Here is an 11,939-nt window from a genome sequence, read left to right on the forward strand (position 1 = left end):
AGTGAGATTGGAAATTTTCATTAGTGAGTACTTGCATTATTTTGTATGGTCTTTTGACTAAAAAACTAAATTGTTCCTTTTTAATAAAAATAGATTCAAAAGTACATGGTAGTGATTAAACATATTAGTCCTGTATATTACACATACATTTTCTTGAATTTATTTATGGTATACTTTCCTAGAGTAAAAATCATGATTTGAAATATTCATGTATTAAATATTTTCTTGTATGATTTCTGATCTTTAGGTCAACCTTAGACTAATCACAATATAAAAATATCCGGATTAAAAATGCTATCTTTTCCTCTCAAATAGAAAGTCTTTCATATCATGTTTTCTTTAGCTCTCCCACGGGGAAAGGAGAAAGATCATCAATGGTAGAAGGCTGTGGCAGCATAGGTATAGAAAGAGCTTGTTTTGTGCTCAGGAGAGAACACCATGTCTCAGTCTCCTGGTTTTAGGCACTCTACATGTTCATAGAAGTTTTTCTAGTAATGAAGTTCAGAGATGTTCCCTGAAAGTATAGTTCTTGGAATCAGATATTTATTCAAAAAAATTATATATTGTTGTGGCTTCTTGTACAGAATAAGAAAAAGTCTGGTATCTGTGTCAGTTTTTGTCTACTTGACAAAGAGTTACCTGAGACCCCAGTTCAGGAATTACATCTATCAGATTGGTCTGTGGGGTTAGTTTTTGATTATTGATTGATAATGGGAGGGCCTTGCCTACTGTGGGTGGTGTCACTCCCTGGGTAGGTGGTACCCTGGGTTTGTATAAGATCACTGAGCAAGCAATGGGATGTAAACCAGTAAGCAGCTTTACTCCACTGGTCTCTCCTTCTAGCTTCTACATTGGCTTTCATCCAGGATGCACAATAGCCTATAGACCAAAAGAAAAAAACGTTTCTCTCCAAATCGTTTTTGTCGTGGTGCTAATCACAGAAAGATAGCAGAAAGAGGGCAGTATGTTTCCAGAGGAAGGGTGACTGTACCAATTATATTTATTTTATAACTTTTTTCATCATTTATTTGAAGTTATTATTTAATCTTCACTTAGATCTTAATTATTTTAAAATCTTTCGTGGTTTATTTAGTTTTTATTTATTTACTTATTTATTCTTCTCTCATACATTACACCCTAACCACAATTTCCCATTTTATCCTTCCCCAGTCTCATCTCCCTAACCTCCTCTCTCCCCAGATCCACCCCTCCAACTACCCTCAGAAAAGAGTATGCCTCTCAAGGACAGCAACCAAATACATAATACAACTAGGAGCACACCATCACAGCAAGGCTGAACAAGGCAACCCAGTAGGAAGAAAAGAGTCCTGTGAGTAAGCAAAAGAATCAGGGAAAGCCCCTGCTACCATTGTTAGGATTCCCACAAGAACACCAAGCTACTCAGCCATTGTTTACATATATGCAGAGGCCTGAGATCAGACTCCTACAGGCTCCCTAAACACTTTGAAAGCCCATGACTCCTGGTCAGTTGATTTTGTGTCCTCATGGTATATCCTTCCTCTTCCTCCTCAGCAGGACTCCTGGAGCTCCACTTAAATGTTTGGCTATGTTGCACTGCATCTGTGCTCATCAGTTGCTGGGTAAAGTCTCTCTCTCTGGTTTCTTTGGTGAAGATCCTGCTATACTTCTGTCCCAGAACATTCTGTAGGCAGGACAAACTGTAGGTCAAAGTCTTGTGGCTGGGTTGGTGTCCCAATCCCTCCAGTGGTTACCAAAGATGACCAGTCAGGTCAAGTTACTCTTGTGAGTTCCATAGAGTTTTCATTGCACCTTACCCCTGAAATGTCCTCTAACTCAGTCTTTCCCTTTCTAATTTTCTAATTTCCCTTTCACTGGGAGATCATTGTATCCTACTTAAAACCCTCCTTCTTAAGCCTTTCTAGGTCCTAAGTTCACTTATAAGTAAGTACATACCATATTTGTCTTTCAGGGTCTCACTTGCCTCACTAAGGATAATTTTTTTCTATTCCTATCAATTTACCTGAAACTTTGATGATGCATTTTTTCAACAGCTGAGTAATACTCCATTGTGTAAATGTACTGTGTTTTCTTTATCCATTCTTCAGTTGAAGGACATCTAGGTTGTTTCCATGTTCTGTCTATTATGAATAAAGCTTTGAACATAGTTGAGCAAGTGTCCTTATGTTAGGATGGAGTGTCCTTTGGGTATATGCCCAGGAGTGGTATATCTAGGTCTTGAGGTAGATTGATTTTCAATTATCTGAGAAACCACCATATTAAGTTCCAAAGTGTCTCTGCAAGTTTGCACTCCCACCAGCAATAGAGAAGTGTTCTCTTTGCTCCACATCCTCACCAGTATGAACTCTCACTTCTGTTTTTGATCTTAGCTATTCTAACAGATAGAAGACAGAATCTGGGTCATTTTGATTTGCATTTTCCTGGTGGCTAAGAAAGAATGCTGAACATTTCTTTGTTTCTCAGCCATTTGGTAAGTGGTATCTATCAAAGAAGATTATCCATTTATTTTAGATTTTCCATTTTGTGGAGTTCAGGATTCTGAAGTAAAACGTAATGATTTTTTTTTTTTTGTATTTTCTTGATGTCTGTGGTTATGTCCCCCTTTTAATGCGTGATTTTGTTAATTTGGGTATTCTCTGTCTTTTAGTTAGCTTGGATGAGGGTTTGTCAATATTGTTCATTTTTGCAAATAACAACTCTTTGTTTTGTTGATTATTTGTACTGTTTTTGTTTCTATTTTATTGATTTCAGCCCTGACTCCTACCATCGACTCCTCTTGGGTGTATTTGTTTCTTTTTCTTCTAGCGCTTTGGGGTGTGCTATTAAGTTGCTAGTATCAGATTTCTCCAATTTCTTTATGTAGCTACTTAGTGCTATGAACTTTCCTCTTAGCACTGCTTTTATCGTTTTCCATCAGTTTAGGTATATTGTGCATTAATTTACACTGAATTCTAGTAAGTCTTTAATATCTTTCTTTATTTCTGCTTTGATCCTGAAGTTGATCTGTAGGGAATTGTTCAGTTTCCATGAGTTTGTAGACTTTCTTTAGTTTCTGTTGTTGATATCCAGGTTTAATCTGTGGAGGTCTGATAGGATACTGGGGCTTAGTTTACTTTTCTTATATTTGTTGATACTTGCTTTGTGACTGAGTATGTGGTCAATTTTTGAGAATGATCTATGAGTTGCTGAGAACAACCAAATACTCTTTTGTGTTTGAGTGAAATCTGTAAATATCTGTTAGGTATACTTGATTCATATTATCTATTAGTTCCATTATTTCTCAGTTTAATTTTGATAAACTGACGTCTTCCACTATTAATATGTGGGACTTGATGTATGATTTAAGCTTGGCCTTGCATTTAGGATATAGATAATAGGAACTGAATTATCATTTTGGTGAATCTTCCCTTTGTTGAATATGGAATGTAGCTCTCTTTTGATTAATTTTGGTTTGAGTCTATTTTGCTAGATATTAAAGTAGTTACACAAGATTATTTCTTATGCACATTTGCTTGAAAAATAATTTTACAAGCCTTAACTCTGAAGTTTACCACTGATGTTAAGGTGTGTTTCTTGTATGCAGCAGAAAGATAGATCCTGTTTTCATTTTCTTAATCCATTTTGTTAGCCCGAGTCTTTTTTATTGGGGAAGTTAGTCCATTGATATTGAGAGATATAAATTACCAACAATCCTTAATTTCTGTTATTTATTGTTTGTTCTTTGTGGTTCTCTCTCTCTCTCTCTCTCTCTGTGTGTGTGTGTGTGTGCTTTTTGGGTTTTGCTTGTGTGAGATTATTTATTGCCTATGGTTTTACCTGCCTGTGAAGTTAATATCCTTTGGTCACAGTTTTCTTTTTAGTACATTCTGTAAGGCTATATTTGTGGATAGACATTGTTTACTTTTAACTGTGTTTTATCTATGGTCATTGAAAATTTTTTCTGGGCATAGATAGCATTCTGGGCTGGCATTCATGGTCCCTTAGAGTCTCCAAGACATTTGACCAGCTCTTCCTGGCTTTTAGCATCTCAATTGAGGTACCTCATGTAATTCTAATATTGCAACAATAGTAGTATTAATATTGCAGCTTTTAATATTTTTCTTTATTCTTTATATATAGTGTTTTGTGATGTGAGGACTTTCTTTTCTGGTCCAATCTATTTGGGGTACTGTAAACTTCTTGTACCTTAATAGGCATGTCCTTCTTTGGGTTAGGAAAATTTTCTTCTCTGATTTTGTTAGTATATTTTCTGGGTTTTTGAGCTGGGATTCTTTCCCTTCTATTCCTATTATTCTTAGGTTTAGTCTCTTCATAAGGGTCCTAGATTTCATGGAGGTTTTATGCTAGAAATTCTTTAGATTTAGCATTTTCTTTGACTGATGAATCTAGCTATTCTATCTTTAATATTTGAGATTCTTTTTTCTATTTTTTTTATTCTGTTGATGATGCTTGCATTTGTAGTTCCTGTTTGCTTATTTACATTTCCCATTCCCAGAATTCCCTCAGTTTGTTTCTCTATTGCTTCTGTATCAATTTTCAGGTCTTGAGTAGTTTTCTTCCCTTGTTTGTTTGTTTGTTTTTGCTTGGCTTTCTTGTCATTCTATAAAGGATTTATTGATTTCCTCCAATTTTTTTTCTTTTCCTTGATTTCCTTAAGGGCTTAAACATTTTTCTTTAAGGTATTCTATCATCTTCATAAAGTTGGTTTTAAGAATTTTTGTGTGTATTTGTGTGCTTTGGCTGCACTAGAATAATCAGGTCTTGCTGTCATAGGATAGCCTCATGGTGCCATATTTCCCTGGTTATACTCTTTCACTGGTGTTTAGGCATCTGTGTTTGGGATGATTATAGCTCTAGGTGTTGATTTCTAAGTTTGTCTTTGTGGGATAGATGTTTTGTTCCTTAGGTTCTGGTTCTTTGTTGGTCTTACGGTCTTTGCGGACTGGATTTCTGGTGACCAGTATGTCATCTCATCTAGTAGGGAGTCTCTTGGCCTTTGGTGCAGCAGGGAGTCTCTGTTCTTTTGACTAATGTGTCCTGCACCTGAGAGTCTTCTGAAATTGTAGGCAGGAACTTAGCTTCAAGGAGAGCAGTGAGGTGGGCAGAAGGGGCATGGCCTTGGGGTGGGTTGTTAGTGGGGGTGGGTGGAATGGGTCTTCGGGAACTGAATCTAGGGTATTACTTTGGATGGCAGGCAGGTCAGTCACCTGTCCTTCTGACCAATGTGACCTGACCAACAGGAGTCTTCAGGTATTAGGGTATTTCTTGATTTTTAAAAATTATATATATATATATGAATATATATATGAATATATATATATGAAAAATAAATAATTTTGTCCATGTGGGAGCAATGCCATTGTTTTAATGCTAACCTAGCATCTAGGACTCATTGTGACAGAACTTGCTCTATGTCCTTCCTTGCCCATTGTTGATAGTGCTTTGATTCTAGGCCACTACTAAGCTCCATGCTTTCTATGTCTATTTCTGCTCATAATCTGAAAACATTCTACAATACCTTAATCCATGTTTCTAGAAGGTGCAGAATGAGATTACTAATGGAAAATAAATATGATTGCTGTGTCTGACACAGTACTTTCTGTCACCATTAAACACTTAAGATCTTGAATAGACAGATATCTTATCCAGCAGTCAACCCAGCATTGTCACTTTGGACTGAATTTGGCACTCCAGTCAAGGGGTTTGAGGTACTGGCCTACTCTATTGCTGCCTTTTGGTATGGAGATCCTTATAACATTTTACTAAAAGTTTAGTAAATAATGATATGAACCCTTTTGTGTATGTCTCAAATCCCTTGCATATATTAATACATAAAATAAAGAGAAGAAAGATTTTAAAATCTTAATTTTATAGCTGAAAAAAAAAAACCCAAACTGAAATAAACAAGAACACACCCAGAGAATTTTAATTGTTATTCAACCCACCTAAAGTTCTACACTCAGAAAGACTCTTTTATTTAAAATTTTTTATTGAGGTTGATTTGATTCTTATAAGCAAAATATAAACTATGTAGCTCAGGCTAAATTTGAACTTCTGATTCTCCTCCCTGTTTGTTCAATGCTGGGTTTACTGTCGTGTGTGACTTTTGTCCTTTCTCCAGAAAAGATCTTACACCAGTATTTCAATTAAGGTGTTTTATTTTATTTTAACTTTTAAGATACTGAAAATTTCAATTCTAGTCATTTAGGTAATTGAACTTTTGGTTTAAGAACAATACCTACTTAAATATTGAAAAGGATTTTTTCATTTTCACTCCAAACTCAATAGCCAACATGAAAGTTTGTAAATAGCTCCTGCATCATTAAATCAATTCATTCCCTCTATTTTGTGTTCTTTAAGAGTTTTATAGTATTCCCAGTTCAGCTTTGAAAGCCCGGAGAAGTTTTTGGCATCTTGCGTCCAGTTCTCGTTCTTGGAAAGCTCGGAGGCAGCCAGGCTTTCCCGACTGATGAAAAGCAACACAAAGTTTAGAAGCCCTCTAACCTCACCTCAGCATGATGGCTTTCCTTCTTGCTTTATTACCTTTTTGACAGAGAATCCAACTACAAGAAAAGGGCATTTAAGAGATAAAGTCATTGCTAAAGTGAATATTTGTAGACTTACTTTGGCTCTACCCAGATTTCTAGCCACACTTTCATTTCTAGAAAATCTCTAAGACTTTTAAGTCCTAAATTCTTTGCTTTTCTACTAGTTTATTTTTCAGGTATTAGAAGTTTACAGCTTTTGTACTAAGTTCTAGTGTCCAGAAAAACTATCTATCTATCTTATCTTATCTATCTATCTATCTATCTATCTATCTATCTATCTATCTATCTATCTATCTATCTATCTATCCATCCACACACCTACTCCATCCATCCATCCATCCATCCATCCATCCATCCATCATCCATCCATCCATCCATCCATCCATCTATCTATCTATCTATCTATCTATCTATCTATCTATCTATCTATCTATCTATCTATCTATCTATCTATCTATCTAATGTTCATTCAGAAATCCAAGCTCTTGAAATTATTTTTTGAGTGATATAATGTTGAAAATTTATATATTGGGAGTGTTGGTGAATTATGATCAAGGTCATGGCAAACACATTGCTTTTTCTAGTGGCTGCATAATTATGAGGTCTTTGATGATAAATCTGTACCCACTGAAAATGCATTTAACTTATGTTAGTGATTTTGATTTATTGGTCTTGCAACAGCCAAGGTTGCCCATTTATTAGTGCTTGTTTCATATCTCAGTGGCTGGGGAGCTTGTACATTTGAGGCATAGCCTAAAGTTAGTCTAGCTGTGTCATATTTTTAGTGAGCATCTAATCAGGGAAGCATTTTTTTGATATTTCTATTGTGATATTATATTGCTTTTAATATAGAACGAGCATGTGATTTTAATTTAGAGTCCCTCTTTTCATGAACAGTATTGTGGTTTCAAAGAACTGGAAAATACAATAGAAATATGAAAATTACTAGTGAGCAATCAGCTTCATTTAGGGGGGGACATAAGTTAAATAATTTAAATAAAAAGCAAAAAACAAACAGCGACAGAAAAGATGTATTCTGATTAGCTTTTTTCTGAGCTTTTCTTCAACACGGACAAATGGTCCTAATGAATTTTATCAAAATTATTCTTAGTTTTCATTATCTAGAGGAATCCTTCAGTGTTTCCCTGGAAGAGCCAAAGAAAAAACTTGAAAGTCTCTAACTAGAATGAGAGCTTAAGGAATGTGGGCTTCAAGTGCCAAGATTTAGAATAATTTCCAGGGTTAAATTGACTACTAAAGGAAGTACACATTAATCCAAGCTTTCCTTCTGGGTTATTGTAACTTGAAGCTCCATGGATTTGTTAGTGCTCTCAGCTTGGGTCCTAGGAGCACTGATTTTCACAGTATTGACAATTCCGGGGGCTATTCTGTGTATTGTAGTGTGGTTTATGTTATCTCTGGCCTGTGTCTGATTATGTGCAGGTAGGACTACCACAACTGGGAGATGTTTCTAGGAGAGCTGGGGAGATGGCTCAGGATTATATATATATAATATATACATATATATATATATAATATTTGTGTGTGTGTGTGTGTGTGTGTGTGTGTGTGTGTGTGTGTGTGGATGATTATCCTTTGGGTCAAATGCTAATTCTGGAGCCAAGAGATAAATCAAATATAGATCAAATAAATTATTCATTCCATGAAAGTATTCTTAATTTCCTAAGTGAGCTGGAATAGAGGTGAATGTTTTTTTTTTGGGGGGGGGAGGGGAGATGATCATCCAAATCTAACACCTTTGGGAACGTGGTTGACATTTGCATTTAGTATGAAAAAGCTGTTATGAATTCCAAAAACCATACTAAGATGCCATAAGCCAGCTCCTTTGAAATCATGAAGTGTAACGATAGCGCTATGTCCACCTTACTGCGCTATCACTTTGATTGAGATAATTAGCCTGGTGTAGACTGCGTGGTTCGCTCAGAGCAGACTGCAAGCAACTATCACCAGATAAGAGATTATTCTAGACCTGCTTCCCACACAGCATGGCTAACTTTATGTTTTCCTGGGGAGGAAGTTAGCTACAAACTTCCATCATGATTTTTAATACGGCAGAGCATAGGGTGTAATTTACAATGAAATTATTTGACCAAAGTGTGATGGGAATTTGTATTTTAATATTTTCTTTTTTTCTCATCCCACTTGGGATTTATTATACATTTCTTTTTAAAATTTATTTATTCACTTTCCATACCAATCATAGCCATTTCCACCTTCCTTCCTCTCCTCCCAGCCCTACCTTCCCGGAATCCCTCTTTCCCCAATTCCATTCTCAGAGAAGGAGCCCCCCTGGCACGTTTTCTCCCACTGAGACCAGACAGGGCAGCCCAGCTGGGGGAAAGGGAACTCAAGCCAGGCAACAGAATCTGAATCTTACAACTTTAAAACACAAGTGTAGGTAGTGAGCATAAGGTTTTAGTCTGATGAGTATCAAAGAGCCTGACTTTTAAAGTGTAGGTGATAGCAATTCACCCTGAGGTCCTCGTGCCTCTGCAGCAAGCAAGCATTTGCCAGCTGAATAGTCTTCCCTGGGAAATAACTTTCCTTCCTTCCTCCTCCCTCCCTTCCTCTTTCTTTCTTTCTTTCTTTCTTTCTTTCTTTCTTTCTTTCTTTCTTTCTTTCTTTCTTTCTTTCTTTTTCTTTTTTCTTTCTTCTTTAGTTAAAAAGAAAGAAGATTAATTAAAAAGTTCTTGTTTGGGTTATAGATATCACAACTAAGAAGCTTTTCCTTCCCTCCCATCCCTCCCATCCCTCCCTCCATCCCTCCCCTCCCACCCCTCCTCCCTGAGATCCCTTCCCTCCCTCCTCCCTCCCCTCCTCCTCTCCCCTCCATCCCCCCTCCTCTCCCCTCCCATCCCTTCCCCCTCCCCTCCCCCTCCCTCCTCTCCCTCCCATCCTCCCTCCCACCCTCCCCCCTGCCTCCCCCTCCTCCCCTCCTCTGCCCATCCCCCTCCCCTCCTCCCCTCCTCCCCCTCCCATCCCTTCTCCCCTCCCCTCCCTCCCCTTCCTCCTCCCTCCCATCCCTCCTCTCCCCTCCCCTCCTTCCCCCATCCCTTCCCCCTCCCTCCCCCCCCTCCCCTTCTCTGCCCCATCCCATCCCTCCTCTCTCCCCTCCCTCCCCCTCCCCCATCCCCTCCTCCCCTCCTCCCTCCCCTCCCTCCTCTCCCCTTCCCTTCCTTCCTTCCCTTCCCTTCCTCCCCCCCTCCCCTCCTCCTCCCTCCCCTTCTCTGCCCTCCCCTCCCCTTCCCTTCCCTTTCCTTTCCTCTCTCTCCATCTCCCTCCCCCCTCTCTTTCTTTCCTTTTTTTCTTTTTAAATGAAGGGTTATTTACTGAACACTCAGGGAGGCAGACAGATCAGGATCTGAACATATCCCCAAAGGCAACACTTTAAAAAAATTATCTTTTAATCATTTTTTTTTACAGTTTAATCCCCTTGGGGTCCACCACTCTGACAGTTCCTCATCCCATAAGGATGTCTCAACTCACCCCTACCCTTCCAGGCCTCCCTCCCTCTCTAGGGCCTCAAGTCTCTCTAGGGTAAGGTGCATCTTGTTTCACTGAGGCCAGACCAGGCAGTGCTCAATGTGTTCATCAGCTGGTGTTGGTCCCAATTGGTCAGGTCTGAGAGATCTCAGGGTCTATGTCAAGATGCTGGTCTCCAGGGGTTGCCCTCCTCCTCAGCTTCTTCCAACCTTTCATTCAACCACAGGGTCCCTGTCTTCTGTCCATTGGTTGAAGCATCTGCCTGTAACAGCTGCTTGTTGGCTTCTTGGAGGTGCTGGCTTTTTGTCTGCTAAGCACACTGCCTCCAGTAATAATGGTTGGCTTTTGAAGCCTCCCCTTGAGCTGAATCCCAATTTAGGCCTGCCACTAGACTTCCCTTTCTCTTGAATAGTATCTTCAGAAGACTGGATATAGAAAATGTAGTTCATTTTACAATGGAATACTTTCAGCTGTTAAGAATGAGGACATCATGCAGGCAATGGAACTCACTGAATGAGGCAACTCAAACCCCAAAGGACACACTTGGTATCTTCTCTTCGTTTCTTATTGAGATAAGGTTTCTCTTTGTACCCTGACTGTCAGACCAGGCTGGCCTCCCACTATCAGAGATCTAACTGCCTCTGTCTCCTGAGTGTTGGGATTAAAGGTGTGCACCACCATGCTTGACAGAGAAGCCTCTCTGGTTTAGTAACTTTTAATCCCCCCCACTCCCCTTCCATGCAAAATTTGAAAATTAGGATTAAATATAAAATTTTAACACAGAGAAGTTTACCAAGAGCTAAGTATATATTTTATGATATTTTCATATCATATTAATGATATGAAATATTTATTAGAAGCTAAGTGTAGCCTCACATTTCCAAAAAACAGTTTACAGCATTGAGATAGTAATGCAGTTGACTGACAACTAAGTTTTTTAATTAAACAGTATAATCCCCCACCTGGGTCAAAATTTGGCAAGTAGCTAGAACCCAGAGGGTCTGCCTTATGTCAGAAATTTGGGAGGCAAATTCTCTGAGTTAGAGGGCTGCCTACTCTATATATAAGTTCAGGACAGCCAAGATTTCCAGTGAGAGCAAGCCTCAAAAATCAAGACTTAAGACCTACCCCCTGCACCAACAAAATCTGGCCAACCATAACTAACCCAAAAGGCAGAGAGAGGCTAAGAGAGAATCAGTGGTTAAGATCACCTTTGCTTTGGTAGATAGATGACTTGGGTTCACATGGCAATGTATAAACATCTATGACTCTGGTTCTAGGGAAACTATGCCCTCCTCTTGCCCATTCTGACTCCTGTACATATGTGATGAATATCCATCAACTTAGGCACTCATTTATGCACATAAAATAAATAAATATATTTTAAAGGCCAAACAGTAAACCATTTCTCATTTCTTCATTTAATACATGAGATTAGGTAGGGAAAAATATACAAAAAATGGAGTTGCACCAACAGTGCAGTTTAAACCATTTAATTATAAACCTTCTAAAGTTAGATTATATGTTGCTAAGTTTTAAGAAGATACCCTGCAAATATTTTGAAAAATAAGTGTTTCAGGAGAAGAGACGGGTGGGAATGAATGTGGAAGGTAGAATTGCTGAGAGACTGAATTTCGATGTAAAGCCTGTAGGGGCCCTTTACATCTGTCTCACATGCATCTTTCCAGTAAAGAATTACATCAGATATTTCTGGTGTCATTTTCATGTCCAAGTTAAGAGTGAAAAGCGTGTAATTAATCTTAAAAGACTACCTGTAGGGTCACTTCCATGTGGCCAAGGATTTGGCCTCTGTCAGAGTGATATTTGATGTTTAAGGGTGGCTCTTGGGAACTTGTCACGAAGGAAAAGGAAGCATTTGAATTTATC

The 11,939-nt window shown here is 38.4% G+C and overlaps 1 non-coding gene across 1 annotated transcript; it reads right to left on the reverse strand.

Annotated features, from left to right (window-relative positions):
- Positions 1 to 323: 323 nt before the first annotated feature.
- LOC116886778 lies at positions 324 to 531 on the reverse strand. Its single transcript, XR_004386173.1, has one exon. It is a non-coding gene; the product is annotated as a small nucleolar RNA U3 (small nucleolar RNA).
- Between the last annotated feature and the right edge of the window lie 11,408 nt (positions 532 to 11,939).

This window comes from Rattus rattus, chromosome 17, assembly GCF_011064425.1.
Source record: "Rattus rattus isolate New Zealand chromosome 17, Rrattus_CSIRO_v1, whole genome shotgun sequence".
Classification (NCBI taxonomy): Eukaryota; Metazoa; Chordata; class Mammalia; order Rodentia; family Muridae; genus Rattus; species Rattus rattus.